This window comes from Schistocerca americana, chromosome 8 (genome assembly GCF_021461395.2).
Source record: "Schistocerca americana isolate TAMUIC-IGC-003095 chromosome 8, iqSchAmer2.1, whole genome shotgun sequence".
NCBI classification, from domain to species: domain Eukaryota; kingdom Metazoa; phylum Arthropoda; class Insecta; order Orthoptera; family Acrididae; genus Schistocerca; species Schistocerca americana.
This window is the reverse complement of record NC_060126.1, coordinates 177513656-177529516: the sequence shown is the minus strand read 5'-3', so window position 1 is coordinate 177529516 and position 15861 is coordinate 177513656. Positions and strand designations below refer to the sequence as shown.

The 15861-nt window shown below is 42.0% G+C and overlaps 1 protein-coding gene across 2 annotated transcripts in view; it reads left to right on the top strand.

Moving 5' to 3' along the window:
• The first annotated feature begins 10464 nt into the window (after window positions 1-10464).
• Window positions 10465-15861, top strand: part of LOC124545201 (fatty acyl-CoA reductase 1-like) — a 269460-nt gene continuing 264063 nt past the window's right edge. Inside the window, exon 1 of one of the 2 annotated variants that reach the window (XM_047124067.1) lies at window positions 10465-10530. The gene's annotated coding sequence lies outside the window, so the exon portion shown is untranslated. The remainder of the gene's footprint in view (window positions 10531-15861) is intronic. The other variant, XM_047124068.1, reaches the window with a different exon arrangement.

Below are 15861 nucleotides of genomic sequence, written 5' to 3'. Positions count from 1 at the left end.
CGTCCAACAGTCTACACATTCTGTACATGGCTGAGGGTACTTGGTACCGCAAAACTCCACACAGCACACTGGCAGCCATAACACATGAGTAACTACGTCACCAAGCACACTTTAGGACTATAGGGGAATACTATATGAGGTGGATCATATTGGGGAGCTAGAATATTTAGTACTGGCAAGAATGTATGAAAATTAAAAAAAAAACTTAAGTTCCTATACAAATGACTAGACTAAGTACTTTTGTTAGCTGACATGTATAAATTATTGGTGTGTTGCGATTTGCTATACTGGAGTATTTTTTTCGTGTTTTAGTGTATCTGTTAATACATTTCGATTAAACGAATACTGAACTAGAAGAATTTGGGAGCGTTCTATTGAATGACTAGCGTTCTGTCTCTGAATGATACGATAAACTTAAACACAGGGAAACCATTATACAGTGGAAGTACCCTGCCAGAATCCTAAAACGTCTCCCATTTACAATCTACATGTGGGGTTTTGATAGTGACGTTCCAAACCAATGGAATGTGGATGGTTGGAATGTCAGCTTCTAGACTAACATGCAAGTAGGTTGGGTTGCCAGATTCGTCTCTGAGAGACACAACATCAAGGTAAAAATATCAGGTTACATGAGAAGGACCACGTAACAGCGATAGGAATACTGGGAATCATTTCAATGAAATATAAAAATCATATTACAGCCAAAAAAGTCAGTGTGGTTCTGTGCATTAGAAACGTGGTGACACTGCTACTTGTTTCATCCAAGCTTGTATGTCAAGCGATATAAACCCTACTGTATTTTAACCATATGTGAACATTCTCTTTATGCATACAACAGAGAGCAGCAGTGTACACAGCTTTTGTGTTAGGGTGATGGAATGTTAATGGTGCCTCATTTCTGGGAATATTACAGTTATAAAATTGTTAGCGTTGAAGACTGCTTACATATGATGTCCCTTGCACACGTCTTCATCTCTGCAGAGTGTCTGGCAGCGATTAGGCAAATAGGGTAAAGCGATATAATGGATTGTCTGTCTATAAGCCCAGTGATTGTCTGCCTACATGCCAAGTGCCACCATGCATGAAGGGGGCATTTTATTTCTGTTATCTCAGACATCTCAGATGCAGAGTGTCTGCTATCATGATGACAGAAACACATATTCGAGTGCCCAGTACGACAGTGGCTTTGTCGGGGATAGTGGCGGTGCCAGTGGCAACTCTGCTGCAACTACCAGCGGATGCAAGTATTGTGCCACGGGACCCCTGCTAGAGTATTTTGTTCATTTTAAACGAAGTGCTGATCTCTTCCATTCGAACATGCCACTGATCTGTGTTTGAGGCTACACCAGTGAGTCACACAGCTCCCAAACTTGGGATAAGTGGATTTTTTTAAACATCCACTGCTCTGCTGATGTCACAATGTGTTGACCATTGTATTTAACATACTGATAATGTGAGAACGACTTCATTACAATTTTATAATGGGAGAATATGCCAGTAATTGTTAAGTATCTTTTAGTACACCATCCTCAAGAATCTACTGCTTAAATAATGCATTTTGATAATTGTTACACATAGGATATTCTTGTATTTGTTTAAATAATGTGCTGCAGTAATTGTTAAATATTAAAAGTCTTGTATGTGTGTGTCTTTGAATGAAGATTTAGAAAAATTCCTACAAAATTGTAACAAATAGCTACAAGATTCTAACAAATTGCCCTAAAACTGTAACAAATTGTCTCAAAACTGCAAACAGCACTGTGCTGGCAGATGTATGGTGTATGACAATAGCGTCAGAGTGTCTCATGTCATTTTTCTGTTATAAATCATACTAATTACGATGAGAATGACGTAAATATAGAGGCAGCCATAGATTGGTAATGGGTCATAGATTTAATTAGGAATAACATACTGGGTCGTAGACTATAGGATAAAGTCCCATAATTTTTCGTACATACACTGTACTGTCAAAGTGTCTGACGTATTTTTGTGTCATAAATCAGAGCAATAAAGATAACTGATTCCAATCCAATGTTTACACATCACCCATTGACTTAGAGGAATATAGGAAGAGGTAAGTTGAGTGGGAAGAGTTTAGAAAGCAAGTTGGAAGAAGCCTAACATATAAACATTTGGAACTTAAAAAAATAATCCATAAGAACGTTGGTGCAGAGTTGTTTGCATTAGGGTCATAATTTGCGCTAGCATAAACATAACAGTGATGTGATTGTTTGCATTAGGAAGAGCATATGTGCACAGTTTGATTACGTATGGGCCAATGCCAAGTTTTGCCATTTTTTGCATAAGAAGAACGATGGACTCTGAGAATGCAGACATAGATAGGCGAAAAGTTGCCGTAACATATCTGGCTTCCCTACTGGCAGGACTTATCTGAGAACACCTCCCCAATAAGGGACATATCATTTCCTCACATGAGGGACACATCCGTTGCCTTTACTTGGGCTCTTGCTAAGAGCCAACAAAATAAATCAAATTCTAGTGATCATAAAAATGAGTTGTTTTGAAGGCAGTTACTGAGATCTTTAAGAGAATTAATCTGGAAGCAGGAAGAACTATATATATTGTATTGTTCTATCTTCAATGAAAATGTCATATTACTCAACTGAGAGGAAGAATGAAAATATAAAAGTTCTGATTTTTGGTTTAATAGTTCCTTAATGTACAAGTTATTTCATTTTCCACTGGGAAAAGTGAGCTAGAAAGAAGTGTTATTTAATTGTATTGACAAGTTAAATATATGGCGTTGTTTATCTGAGTGAGTTGTATGTTACGTGTCGAGAAAACTCACTAGCAAGTAGTAAAATTTAAGAAAACTTTCCATGAAAATAGTTGAAAATTAATAAACATGGTCAAAATTTTACAACTGAAAAAAATATAAATTTGTGTGGAATTCGAAACAAATGTCTCTGCTAATTAAATCATGTGTTATCGTTACAGTTGTTCAGTATATGAAGACCTACAAATGTTGATATAGTTGAAGAACTAGAACAGGGAATTGTACAGTTTTGTCAAAATTTACGAGATGATCTGGGGGTGTTTGAAAGAATTCGTCACTTACTGCACAGACGAAAACAGTACTGCCTCAAATTGTGAGGATAACAGATAGATTCCCACTACCGACAGGTATGAGTTATAGTAAACAGGAATATGTAAGGCGCTGAAGTAATATTTCTTATTGAGGTACTCCTTGGGTGAAATTTCAGTGCAATTAGATGGCAAGCTTTGTTGAAAAGAAACGTTTAAATTTGAATTATATCTATCCTGATTATGACAATATTTAATACTGAAGTTAGTGGAAAGTTTTTGGGTGTATTATCATACAGAAAGTGTGGAAAACAGGAGAACATGTGGACCAGATGGTATTAACATCGAACTTTTAAAATATGCCAGTCCCTTTTGTGATTTTAGATTATGACACTTATTTAATGAATCTTGACACTAGTGTAAAATATCAGACTCATGGTACAGATTTTTTAAAAAGGTCAGAGAAAGAAAACAACAGAAATTAATGTTGTATTAACCTCCTAAACTCAGTCTATAAAGTATTTGCAAAAGTAATTAACACTGATATAAAAACCATAACAGACACTCTCCTATTTGTAGATCGAATTGGAATCTGGTGAGGCTATATTATCATAAAAGGAATTTTAGAGAAACGACGAGAATTCAGTTTAGAGACAAATACAGCTTTTATTGACTTTGAGAAAGATTTTGAAAATTTAAACAGAAAGAAATTGCAAGAAAGAGATGCCCTACTAAATCTATAAAAATGTTATACAAAAACACAAAAGTAGTAATTAAAGTTGGCAGCAATAAAACTGAAGAAATCACTACCGATAAGGGACTTAAATGGGGCTTTTGCGTGTCACCAATTTAATGTAATGTCTGTATAAATGATATGATTAAGAACTGGAGACAGAAAGTAAATTCTGGTGTACAGACTAATAAAAAATGTTAATATCCGTGTGTATGTAGGCGTTGTAGCAATTTTGGAAGAAAGTGAAGATGAGTTACGAAAAGCAGTATATAAACTACGTCAGTTAGGAAAAAGAAAATACAATCTTCTTATATAAATAAAGAAAACTAGAATCGTGGCTCATGATGGGAAATAATCTACCCACTCAAAAATAATAACACATACTACCCCACTTGAGCAGGTCTATAGCTTTAATTTTTTAGGATACAGTGTAAGCTATGATATGTACAAGAATAAAGAAGATACTCTTAACAAACATCAATCAACGGCCGGAAAGACAAACAAAACACTGCAAAATCAGATACAGAAGGAAACAAAAGAAAAAATTTATAAAACCGTGACTACACCTGTATTACTGTATGAAAGTAAGTTATGGACCCCTAAAAACGCGATAAAACTAAACTACATGCAGTATGAATTAGAGTTGTTACCAGGGAAGACCGTATAAGAAATTGAGGGTATTAAGAATCAACTAGACATTTTTAATGTTAATGAAAAGATTGAAGAAAATAAAACATTACGCAAACGTCACCTCTGAAGAATGAATGTAGGGAGGATTCCACATCAGGCCATGCTATACCAGCCTATAGCAAGAAGGAATTCACGGACATCCAAAACGAGACGGCACTTAAAACTGAAGTCGGAGCAGGGGCAAGACCCTAAAACTCGGAAACTGCGCTAAAGAAAGAAGATTTTTGCCAATGACAATTTTCACTACCAATTCTGATACGTCCTCTACACAAATTCTGCTCTAGGGTGCAGGGCCATACGAGGGCCACGCAAGATAGGCCTCCATCAAGGGCATAGGCACAGAGGTGGTGCAAAAAGTGACCAGTTCACAAAATAAGCGGGAGGAGTATGTGAGTTTTCATACATCTCCTGTTCCCATCTCCTGCCTGCGAGAAGATGCCTTAACCTCGGCCCACGACTGTGAATGCTCGCTATTGCCCCAGTACCATTTCATCCCTGTGCCATAATAAAGAAATGAGTGCTAGACAACAGCTGTCCAATGGATTACGTGTCAAGAGTGCGACTGGTTGACACAGCTTCGTCTGCACAGATAGCTGATGTCCAGCAATGGAGTATTTGCTGCTATTTCGCTAGCTATTGTAGAACATCAAAGGTTGCGGAAAGAGAGATGAAGGAAAACCCTATTCGGCAGAAGGCTCACGATTTTTCCCTTTCTCTACCGACTGAGGTCAGAAGTGAAATTGTTTAAACTAGAGTGGTCCAAAGTATTTGATAAAATAGTAAGAGAAATGGGAAACAGGTCTGGCGTGTAATACACTATTTCATCCTTTAATTTACTGTCTGGGACGCCTGAAATGAGACCTCCTATAGCACATCTTGGTGATAAATATACAAGAAACATCGACATAGATGAGGTAGGTAAAAAAATAGTGGCTTTTAAATTCCAATGTAAACAGACACGACGCCCCATCTGGACATTCTGAAGTGTTTTTTTGCCCTAGAAATTTGGGGTACGAGATGATTATCCAAGCATAAAAATTATTTTGAGGCCTTCCATGACAATTCCAGTGACAGTAGCATCTTGTCAACGCGGTTTCAGAAGTTAACTAAGTAAGATCGAGCATAGGTTGACGATCAAATTCAGTTATCTTGTCAATAGAAAATTTGACTTCAGTGCCATAATCAAGTGTTTACTTTGCGCAAAGCAAGGATATGAAAAGCAAAATTATATTAAAAACTCAGTTGTTGGAAAGAAATGTATTCTGAAAAATCAGTTATAGTCCGTTTTTTTTATTTTTAACCAGCTTAGCGCCCACTGCTTTGCTCACATACTGCATTTTCTACACAGATTTTGTTTCTGTTTTTCTTTAATCGAATTTTTATGTCATTCACAAAGTGTAACGTCATCTAAACTTTTCACGCCAATTAAGGCCATAGAAGCGTAGTCTTTTCAGAACGTATTTCTAATCAAAAAGCGATTCTAGAAGCTGGAGTCAGAGGTATTTTTTAATTCTGCCTTTTGAGTCCTTGTAGCAATATTTGCATAGAAAGTTTCATCCCCAAATACATATTTCTTTAGAGATCGAATACCAATTTATTATTACGAAATATTTTCATAAAAATATTCATTCCTTATTTCAGCCCCATAGGGACTGAATTCCAAAAAACACTGAAACATGTATTTTTTTTAAGTTTCTAACCGACATGCCAAATACAAATTTTCAGATTTAGTTACATAAATGCTTTCCTAATGAAATATTTTCATAAACATTTTCATCCCCTATTTCTCCCCATCAGGAGTTGAATCCCCTCCCCCCCCCCCCCCAAAAAAAAATAAAAATAAAAATAATAATCCAGCGAAACACATTTTTTTAAATATATACTTCTGACTGAGAAACCACACACTAGTGTTCGTAGTTCTGTCTCCAAAAAAGCCTCAATAGTGACATATTTTCAAAAGAACTTTTCATCCCCTGCTTCACCCCTTTAGGAGTGGAATGTCGAACAACCCCTTACTAAACAACGCTTACAGTTGTAAGGTGGTTTTAATTTCGCACCTTACAAGCACTCATCTACATACTTTGCCGTGATTTACAACCGGAATTAGGTATCATTTCGTATGTTGTAGATCGTATATATGATTATTTAAAGAAGACTGACATTGTCACGTACACCTTGTAAATAATTGTTAACGGTTACTGCATGACAGGTGACGAAGTGTGTCTTTATTATCAAAACGGCGTAATGAATGATTGCCTATTCTAGTAGAGGATGGAACGCCAGTGGAAATGAAACGGCAGGCGTAACTCAAGCCCTAGCTGGAAAACCCGCACAGGTGTGTTGGTCATGCTTCACACAGAAAGTACCAAGACGGACGGTCTGGGCACCTGAGCGCGGAAGCACAATTTAGCGGCGGCCAGTCGGTGTTGTAGTGAGGGCGGAAGGATAACCGGATAACTGTGAAAATCTTGGATGCAGCAGAGAGGAACGAGGAAGCGTTACCTCGGAAATCGCGGGCTGGGTTATTTCCGAGGATTTCTACCCTGAAAAGTGTACCATTGTATGAGTATAGGTATTTCCTCGCAAGCGTTCCGCGCTGGACGACAAGAGACTAAAACATGGTTGGTCGGCGTCAGGAAGAATGTGTAGAGAGGGAGAATATTCCGTGGTTTCGGGAATATGATTCACCTTCTGAGTTACGAGAGAGGTGAGCCGAGCTCTGCTGGGAAGCCAGTGGTGGAGAGAAGAGATCTTCCATTTTGAGCGCCTGAATTTGACGGTCGCTCAGTATCAGCTTTTGTTGGTACAGATGGACTTAGTGTCTTTGCTCTCAGGAGATTTTATAGATAGAACGCTTAGGCACTGTACTATTGCGAATTTATACGATTCTGGACTTCACCTCCGTGTAGGGAGTCGTCGTTGAGTACGCAGCGTTCAGTGATTTTTTCTGCCTAACGTTGAGACGTTACCTGAACTCTGTCCTTGTGGCTGGGAGTTCGCGTTTCTCGTCTGTGGAACACAGAGAGGCGAAGACAGAGTATACTAATGTACAGACTGCGTGTAATGGGTATAACTGCAGATATACACTCCTGGAAATGGAAATAAGAACACCGTGAATTCATTGTCCCAGGAAGGGGAAACTTTATTGACACATTCCTGGGGTCAGATACATCACATGATCACACTGACAGAACCACAGGCACATAGACACAGGCAACAGAGCATGCACAATGTCGGCACTAGTACAGTGTATATCCACCTTTCGCAGCAATGCAGGCTGCTATTCTCCCATGGAGACGATCGTAGAGATGCTGGATGTAGTCCTGTGGAACGGCTTGCCATGCCATTTCCACCTGGCGCCTCAGTTGGACCAGCGTTCGTGCTGGACGTGCAGACCGCGTGAGACGACGCTTCATCCAGTCCCAAACATGCTCAATGGGGGACAGATCCGGAGATCTTGCTGGCCAGGGTAGTTGACTTACACCTTCTAGAGCACGTTGGGTGGCACGGGATACATGCGGACGTGCATTGTCCTGTTGGAACAGCAAGTTCCCTTGCCGGTCTAGGAATGGTAGAACGATGGGTTCGATGACGGTTTGGATGTACCGTGCACTATTCAGTGTCCCCTCGACGATCACCAGTGGTGTACGGCCAGTGTAGGAGATCGCTCCCCACACCATGATGCCGGGTGTTGGCCCTGTGTGCCTCGGTCGTATGCAGTCCTGATTGTGGCGCTCACCTGCACGGCGCCAAACACGCATACGACCATCATTGGCACCAAGGCAGAAGCGACTCTCATCGCTGAAGACGACACGTCTCCATTCGTCCCTCCATTCACGCCTGTCGCGACACCACTGGAGGCGGGCTGCACGATGTTGGGGCGTGAGCGGAAGACGGCCTAACGGCGTGCGGGACCGTAGCCCAGCTTCATGGAGACGGTTGCGAATGGTCCTCGCCGATACCCCAGGAGCAACAGTGTCCCTAATTTGCTGGGAAGTGGCGGTGCGGTCCCCTACGGCACTGCGTAGGATCCTACGGTCTTGGCGTGCATCCGTGCGTCGCTGCGGTCCGGTCCCAGGTCGACGGGCACGTGCTCCTTCCGCCGACCACTGGCGACAACATCGATGTACTGCGGAGACCTCACGCCCCACGTGTTGAGCAATTCGGCGGTACGTCCACCCGGCCTTCCGCATGCCCACTATACGCCCTCGCTCAAAGTCCGTCAACTGCACATACGGTTCACGTCCACGCTGTCGCGGCATGCTACCAGTGTTAAAGACTGCGATGGAGCTCCGTATGCCACGGCAAACTGGCTGACACTGACGGCGGCGGTGCACAAATGCTGCGCAGCTAGCGCCATTCGACGGCCAACACCGCGGTTCCTGGTGTGTCCGCTGTGCCGTGCGTGTGATCATTGCTTGTACAGCCCTCTCGCAGTGTCCGGAGCAAGTATGGTGGGTCTGACACACCGGTGTCAATGTGTTCTTTTTTCCATTTCCAGGAGTGTATGTACCTTAATATGTAGACACATCAGTGTGTTGTTTTTTTTCCCTGCGTTGAACAGTCCTTGTATGAACATGCCATAAACTTTACGACTTGCTGTTTTAGGCACAGTCGCACTGCACCAGTAAGTGCACTATGCCCCTCAGAATGGACTATCCGTTTTGCGGCCAAGTGTTCACACATCAACAGCTGACCTACTGTGCAGGGGAAAACAAACATTAATGGCTTGCTCTTGCCACACTTAATTGGAGGTAGTAACCACTCCAAAAACATACAATTTGTAATGGCTTTAATTATTAGTCTACAAATGACATAAATACTGATATAATGTTGTTCAGTATACCGTACTCAGTCACCAATAGCAATATCTGCCCTTTTGTTGCGTTGCACCCCGAATGTATACTTTCCATTATAGAGCGCATCAGCGCATTTGTGAACACAAGTCGAAACAAGTCAAAGTGTTTCAAATGTTAAGATGCTGCATTTCTACAATTACACAGGCGTTAGTATTTCAAAGAAGACACAAAGCTGTTATATTATTAATTACACGTAGATATCATTTTTCAACAAATTGTCAAATATGGACGTATGGCATCAAAGGGTAGCGCTCGTCATCATCATCATCATTTTCGTGGGCCTTTGTCCCACTTCAGCGCAGGCTCGACCTTGTTGCTATGGATTTGGCGATGTTCGTGTCAGAGAGTGGCAGGATGCCCTCCCTGTCGCCACCTCTGACCCCCCGAATGGAATTTGCGTACCTCAGCTGTCTGCGTCTAGTGTAAGCCATGAAAGAGTGCGAACGTTTTCAAATGTCTGCGAGCCATATAACGGAGGCGTGACGTGGGGACCGGCCTGGTGTTCACCTAGTGGGATGTGGAAAACTAATGGTTGGGCTATTAAATATTTGTTATGAAATATTTGTTACGAAAAAAATGAAGCTTTCAAGAGGGAGGTGCGCAGCTTTGGCAATTCTACCAAGGGCGCAGGATCACCTCTGTAAGCCGGCCGCTGTGATCGAGCGGTTCTAGGCGCTTCAGTCCGGAACCACGCGGCTGCTACGGTCGCAGGTTCGAATCCTGCCTCGGACATGTATGTGTGTGATGTCCTTAGGTTAGTTAGGTTTAAGTAGTTCTAAGTCTAGGGGACTGATGACCTCACATGTTGTCCCATAGTGCTTAGAGCCATTTGACCATCACCTAGGTAAGCCTCTGCTCTGGCACCCCTTTCAGTTTGGCTCCCCACGCGGCCACTTGTGTCGCTTGGGCCTTATACTGGCCCTGCATGCGTCGGAGTAAGGGTTTGTGACGTTTGCAGGCTTTCCCGCAGTACGCGAGAAGCTATGAGGTGACGTAGTGGCGTAGCTAATGGTTTATTCGCGGAACGTCCGACCGGCCGCCTCAAAGGCCGAGACTACTGTTGTTCGGTCTCCCCGAGCTAGAGGGTGGGGGTTGACCAGGGCACCGCCGACGCGGAGTCTAGGCGGAGGCGGCAGTCGTCGCTGCAACAGCACCAGCGGCAGTCGGCACCCGGTAGCACGCACCAGCGTCCAGACAACACAGGTAGGAGCGCGGAGCGACGGCTTTCTAATGACGCCTGTCCGTACTGCTGCAGATAGCTTCAGTGCAGCCAGTTCCGTAGGAAATATTACTTGACGATTCCTGGGCTGTAAAAGCGCGTGCCGTTGACCGTTTAGAGTTCGACAGGTCTCATTTCTCGTGAGACTGCCAGCTACACGTATCGATTGAAAAGTCACTCTCTACTCCTCGCAGAAATGCATGCAGACTTCGGGTTGTAAGTTCTCTCGCTCTGCTTGAAATAGTAAACAATGCTTGTGGCTTCTCAGTCGCTTCGGAGCACACACCTTACCAGAAATCTCTGATGCTCCCCGTAGTAGTTGAAAGATATTCGATTTGATCTATAATGTTTCCAACAAATTTCTCGATGGGTTACTGAACATTTTAAAACTAGTCTCTAGTGATCGTCACAAAATAATGCATGCGGCTGTTCGATGTCCCAGGAGGATTGGTTAATATTCAGCGATATGATAGGAACGGTCATTTGAAGCAAAAACTTCATATGGACCTATGCTGTATTTCGGGTGATTTCCAAAATAGAACACATTTAATGCCACTTTTACGCGGTTTTCTTGAATAAGTTGAAAACCGCTGCTTTTAGCGGAAACCTGTCGCAGTATAGTATTAAACTACATTAAATGCCCTACAAAACTGGCCCTTTTATTTTTTTCTTCAGGACTGTTTGCGCGATGCCAGCGACAGAATACTGAAAAACTCGCTCGACGTGGAAGCGCTGTACCTTAGGTAGTTTTTGTGGGCCAATTTGAGCTTGTTTCCCGACCATAAGTATCCAATATCAAACCGAGACGTACTCTCGGTATCCTCTATACTACTGTGGTGCCTTGTAAACAATGACAAGGTACCGCGCAATGCAGAAAATAGATAATGATGTACATTAAATGTCTTCTATCTCGGAAACTATTCTTAACAGGGCGTATGTCCATACGAATTTTTTTATTTCAAATGATGTCCCCGTCATATCCTTGGAGACCCTGTGAAAAGATCTCGCAACGCTAGAGAAATGAAGTGAAATACGACAAGTCCTGAAGTAGTCGTGTTTTGGTACAGGGACTCGCAACTGAATCTAAAAATAAATGAACGTAAAGTAGTATGTATAAACAGGAGGAAATTTCCGAGATTACGTTATTACACGATTGCCGAACAATCATAGAAAGCAGTGATATTCATTAAACATCTAGGAGTATGAGTACGTAGCGATCTAAAGTGAAATAATCACATAAAATTAATCGTAGGAAAGGCAGATGTCACACTCACATTCGCTGGAATAATCCTCGGGAAGTGTAATCCATCTACGAAGGAGGCAGCTTACAGAACTCTCGTTCACCCGATACTTAAGTAACGCTCGTCAATCTAGGACCCTTAGCAGATAGAACTGCTGAGAAGCATAGAGAAGATCCAAAGAAGAGCAGAACGTACCGCAGTAGGTTCCTTTAGCAAGTGCGAGAGTTTCTTAGATGTTTTCATCCAACTCCAGTGATAAATGCTCAAGAGAGGCTTTGTGCACACGCTGTGGTTTATTGTTAAATTCCGAGAGCGTACGTTTCTGGAAGAGTCAAACAATACATTTCTTCCTCCTACGTACGTTCCGCTATCATAACACGAATGTAAAATTAGAGCTCACAATCATTCTTCTCACACGCAATTCCCGACTGGAACAGGTTCAAATGGTTCTGAGTATTATGGGACTTAACATCTATGGTGATCAGTCCCCTAGAACTTAGAACTACTTAAACCTAACTAACCTAAGGACATCACACAACACCCAGTCATCACGAGGCAGAGAAAATCCCTGACCCCGCCGGGAATCGAACCCGGGAACCCGGGCGTGGGAAGCGAGAACGCTACCGCACGACCACGAGCTGCGGACCGACTGGAACAGGAACAGGAAATCGGAGAAGTGAGTGTGGTGCACAAAGTACCCTCCGCCACACGCCACAAGATGGCTTCCAGAATACAGATTGTTAATGTAGTACTGAGAGAATACCTGAACACAAGTGTACGTGCGTGTGGTACAGAATATGTATCCTGCTTCTGCAGAGTGTTTTCTATCGTGCCACGGTACTTGGTACTGGTGCACCTCTTCGCTCTTAGAATTCGACTCCGATAACGGCAGAACACTGTCTTGCTTACGAAATCTTATAAGAATTCTCCTGATACACAGCACTAACACAGAACTGGTGTTCAGAATGTTGACCGTCGTGAACAAATTCCGTTGTAGAGAGGCATACCTGTGAGTTTTTTTAAATATATTTGAAAAAAATGTTGAACTTCAAAAGCTCCAAGAGCTGATAAGATAATTATTTAGTTACTGCCAGTTTCGATCGTCTTCAGGTATCACAAATAAAAATCATCCTAGATCACTGCTGCCCAGGATTGAGAAAAAACCTGGGTATTTAAAAAAATCAACCCAGTAGGTAAAATTAAGTTTTACGGGTTTTATCGTTTTTTGCGGATTTTTTTCGTACTAACGATCAAATACTTCAGTCAATTCTTATGATTAATTTATTCAAAACACTAGCCCATTCTTGCAACTACTACATTAGTGCCTCTTTTCTTGACGTATGGGTACTACACTCATCGCGAGTATCTTCTCCCGCCGCGGGAGAATTAACAAATATCGCAGGAGAGAAACGTCTCGAGAAATTTCTGCATGCTTCCAAAAAAGAGTAAACTGTACTTTACAGTCACTCCACATCACGCTAAAGTTTCTTTTTTGGAACCGTAAATAATATTAAACTGTGTTTCTTATATTGCAAGAAAACTTAAAACACAATATTAATAAAATAAATTCTTAAGACAGCCTTCAATAAACATCGTGGGTTTTTTAATTTGTACAACGCTAACTATGTAACGATTTGCACGTTAACTCAATTTTCATAATTAAATATAACTGTTTTTTGGCTTTCTTAAAGCTTCTTTTTTTCTTGTCAGGACAAATTACTACAACCCTACTGCTGCCAGTAGTAATATACAACACACAGTCAATCGTGACAGGTACTGACACAGTTAATCTGTCTTCATCTACTGTAATGATCAGGCTTAGCCTTTTCGTAAGTCCTGTACTCTATGTTTTGGCGAAAGCTCAATTGATACAACTGATTTCTGTTTGGAAATAATAATAATAATAATAATTTGTATGTGTGAGAAATGCGAAGTTGCGTCATGGCTCGAAGTTCAGGATTAACTGTTGGTCCCCTGAAAGTGGCTGGACAAGTAAGAGCAAATGTCGAAGTCAGGTATCTTTAACTGAATGAATCGTTTATTGTCTTCTCCTAACATTGTACCTGGCTTTTTCCTTGCTATGGACAATGTCTGTTGGCGTTCTTGCTAAAAAAGGGTTTGTTGTCGTTGTTGTGGTCTTCAGTCCAGAGACTGATGCAGCTCTCCATGCTACTCTATCCTGTGCAAGCTTCTTCATCTCTGAGTAACTACTGCAACCTACATCCTTCTGAATCTGCTTAGTGTATTCACCTTTTGGTCTTCTTCTACTATTTTTACCCTCCACGATACCCTCCAATACTAAATTAGTAATCCCTTGATGCTTCAGAACGTGTCCTACCAACCAGTCCCTGCTTTTAGTTAGGTTGTGCCAAAATTTCCTCTTCTCCCCAATTCTATTCAGTGCCTCCTCATTACTTACGTGATCTACCCATCTTCAGCATTCTTCTGCAGCACCACATTTCGAAAGCTTCTATTCTATTCTTGTGTAAACTATTTATCGTCTATGTTTCACTTCCATACATGGCTACATTCCATACAAATACTCATAAAAGACTTCCTGACAAATCTATACTGGATGTTAACAAATTTCTCTTCTTCAGGAACGCTTTCCTTGCCATTGACAGTCTACATTTTATATCCTCTCTACTTCGACCATCATCAGTTGTTTTGCTTCCCAAATAGCAAAACTCATCTACTACTTTAAGTGTCTCATTTCCTAATCTAATCCCCTGACTTCATTCGACTACATTCCATTATCCTCGTTTTGCTTTTGTTGATGTTCATCTTATATCCCCCTAATAAAGGGTTTATTAGACACTTATTCTTGTCTATTACTTTATGCTTAACACGAGGTTATTTGTTTCCGAACACGTTAATTCAGCGATTGTAAATGCGAGCGAATAAACGTCTTCCTTTGTGTTTCTTAAAAAGTCTGGTGCAACATTTCGCCACCTTTAGGCCGAAACTATCTAAGAGTTCTACTATAGAGCTTCAGCATCTTTGGGAAATTTCTGCTGCTGGAGCAAAGGGAGTGAGAAGGCAGAATTTCAACCAGCGGTTTCTCGGGTGCTAGTTTCGTGGCGAGGTCATTACGCTTTCTCATTAAACAGCCCGCTGTGAGTTCTAACAGCTGAGTGCTAAATGAACCGAAGAACACTTGTTCACAACCGGGACTGTCGAACGTTATCAGTGCTTTCGTTAAACTACATATATGGAACAATGGCGCCTTTACTTTGCCTCGTCATTTCAAAGAGTCTGTCTTTGCTAAGTTCTGTTAATGTGTGTTCATACATGGAGCTAGCAAAAGTCATCGATCAGTGATACGCACATATACAGATGGTGGTAGTATCGCATACACAAGGAATAAAAGGGCAATGCATTGGTGGAGCTGTCATTCAGTTTCAGCTAGACGCGTGGGACATTCCATTTCGGAAATCGTTAGGGAATTCAGTATTCCGAGATCCACAGTGCCAAGAGTGTACCGAGAATACCAAACTTCAGGCATTACCTCTCACCACGGACAATGCCCGAGAGCAGTGGCATTTATGTAGAATTGTCAGTGCTAACAGACAAGCAATACTGCGTGAAATTTATGGCGGACGTACGAAGAATGTATCCCTTGGGACAATGCTGCTAAATTTGGCGTTTATGGGCTATGGCAGCAGACGATCGCCGCGAGTGCTTTGCTAACAGCACGACGTCGCCTGCAGCGCCTCTCCTGGACTCGTGACCACTCCGCTAGACGACTGGAAAACCGTGGCTTTGTCAGATGAGTCCGCATCCCAGCTGGTAAGAACTGATGGTAGGTCCGAATGTGGTACAGCACCACGAAGCCATGCACCCAAGTTGTCAGCAAGGCAGTGAAAGCTGGTGGCGGCTCCATAATGGTGCAGCTGTGTTTACATGGAATGGACTGGGTTCTCTGCTCCAACTGAACCGATGGTTGACTGGAAATGTTTACGTACGGCTTCTTGGAGACCATTTGCAGTCATTCATGGACTTCATGTTATGGATAACAATGTGCCAAGTCACCGGGCCATAATTGTTGGCGATTAGTTTGAAGAACATTGTGGA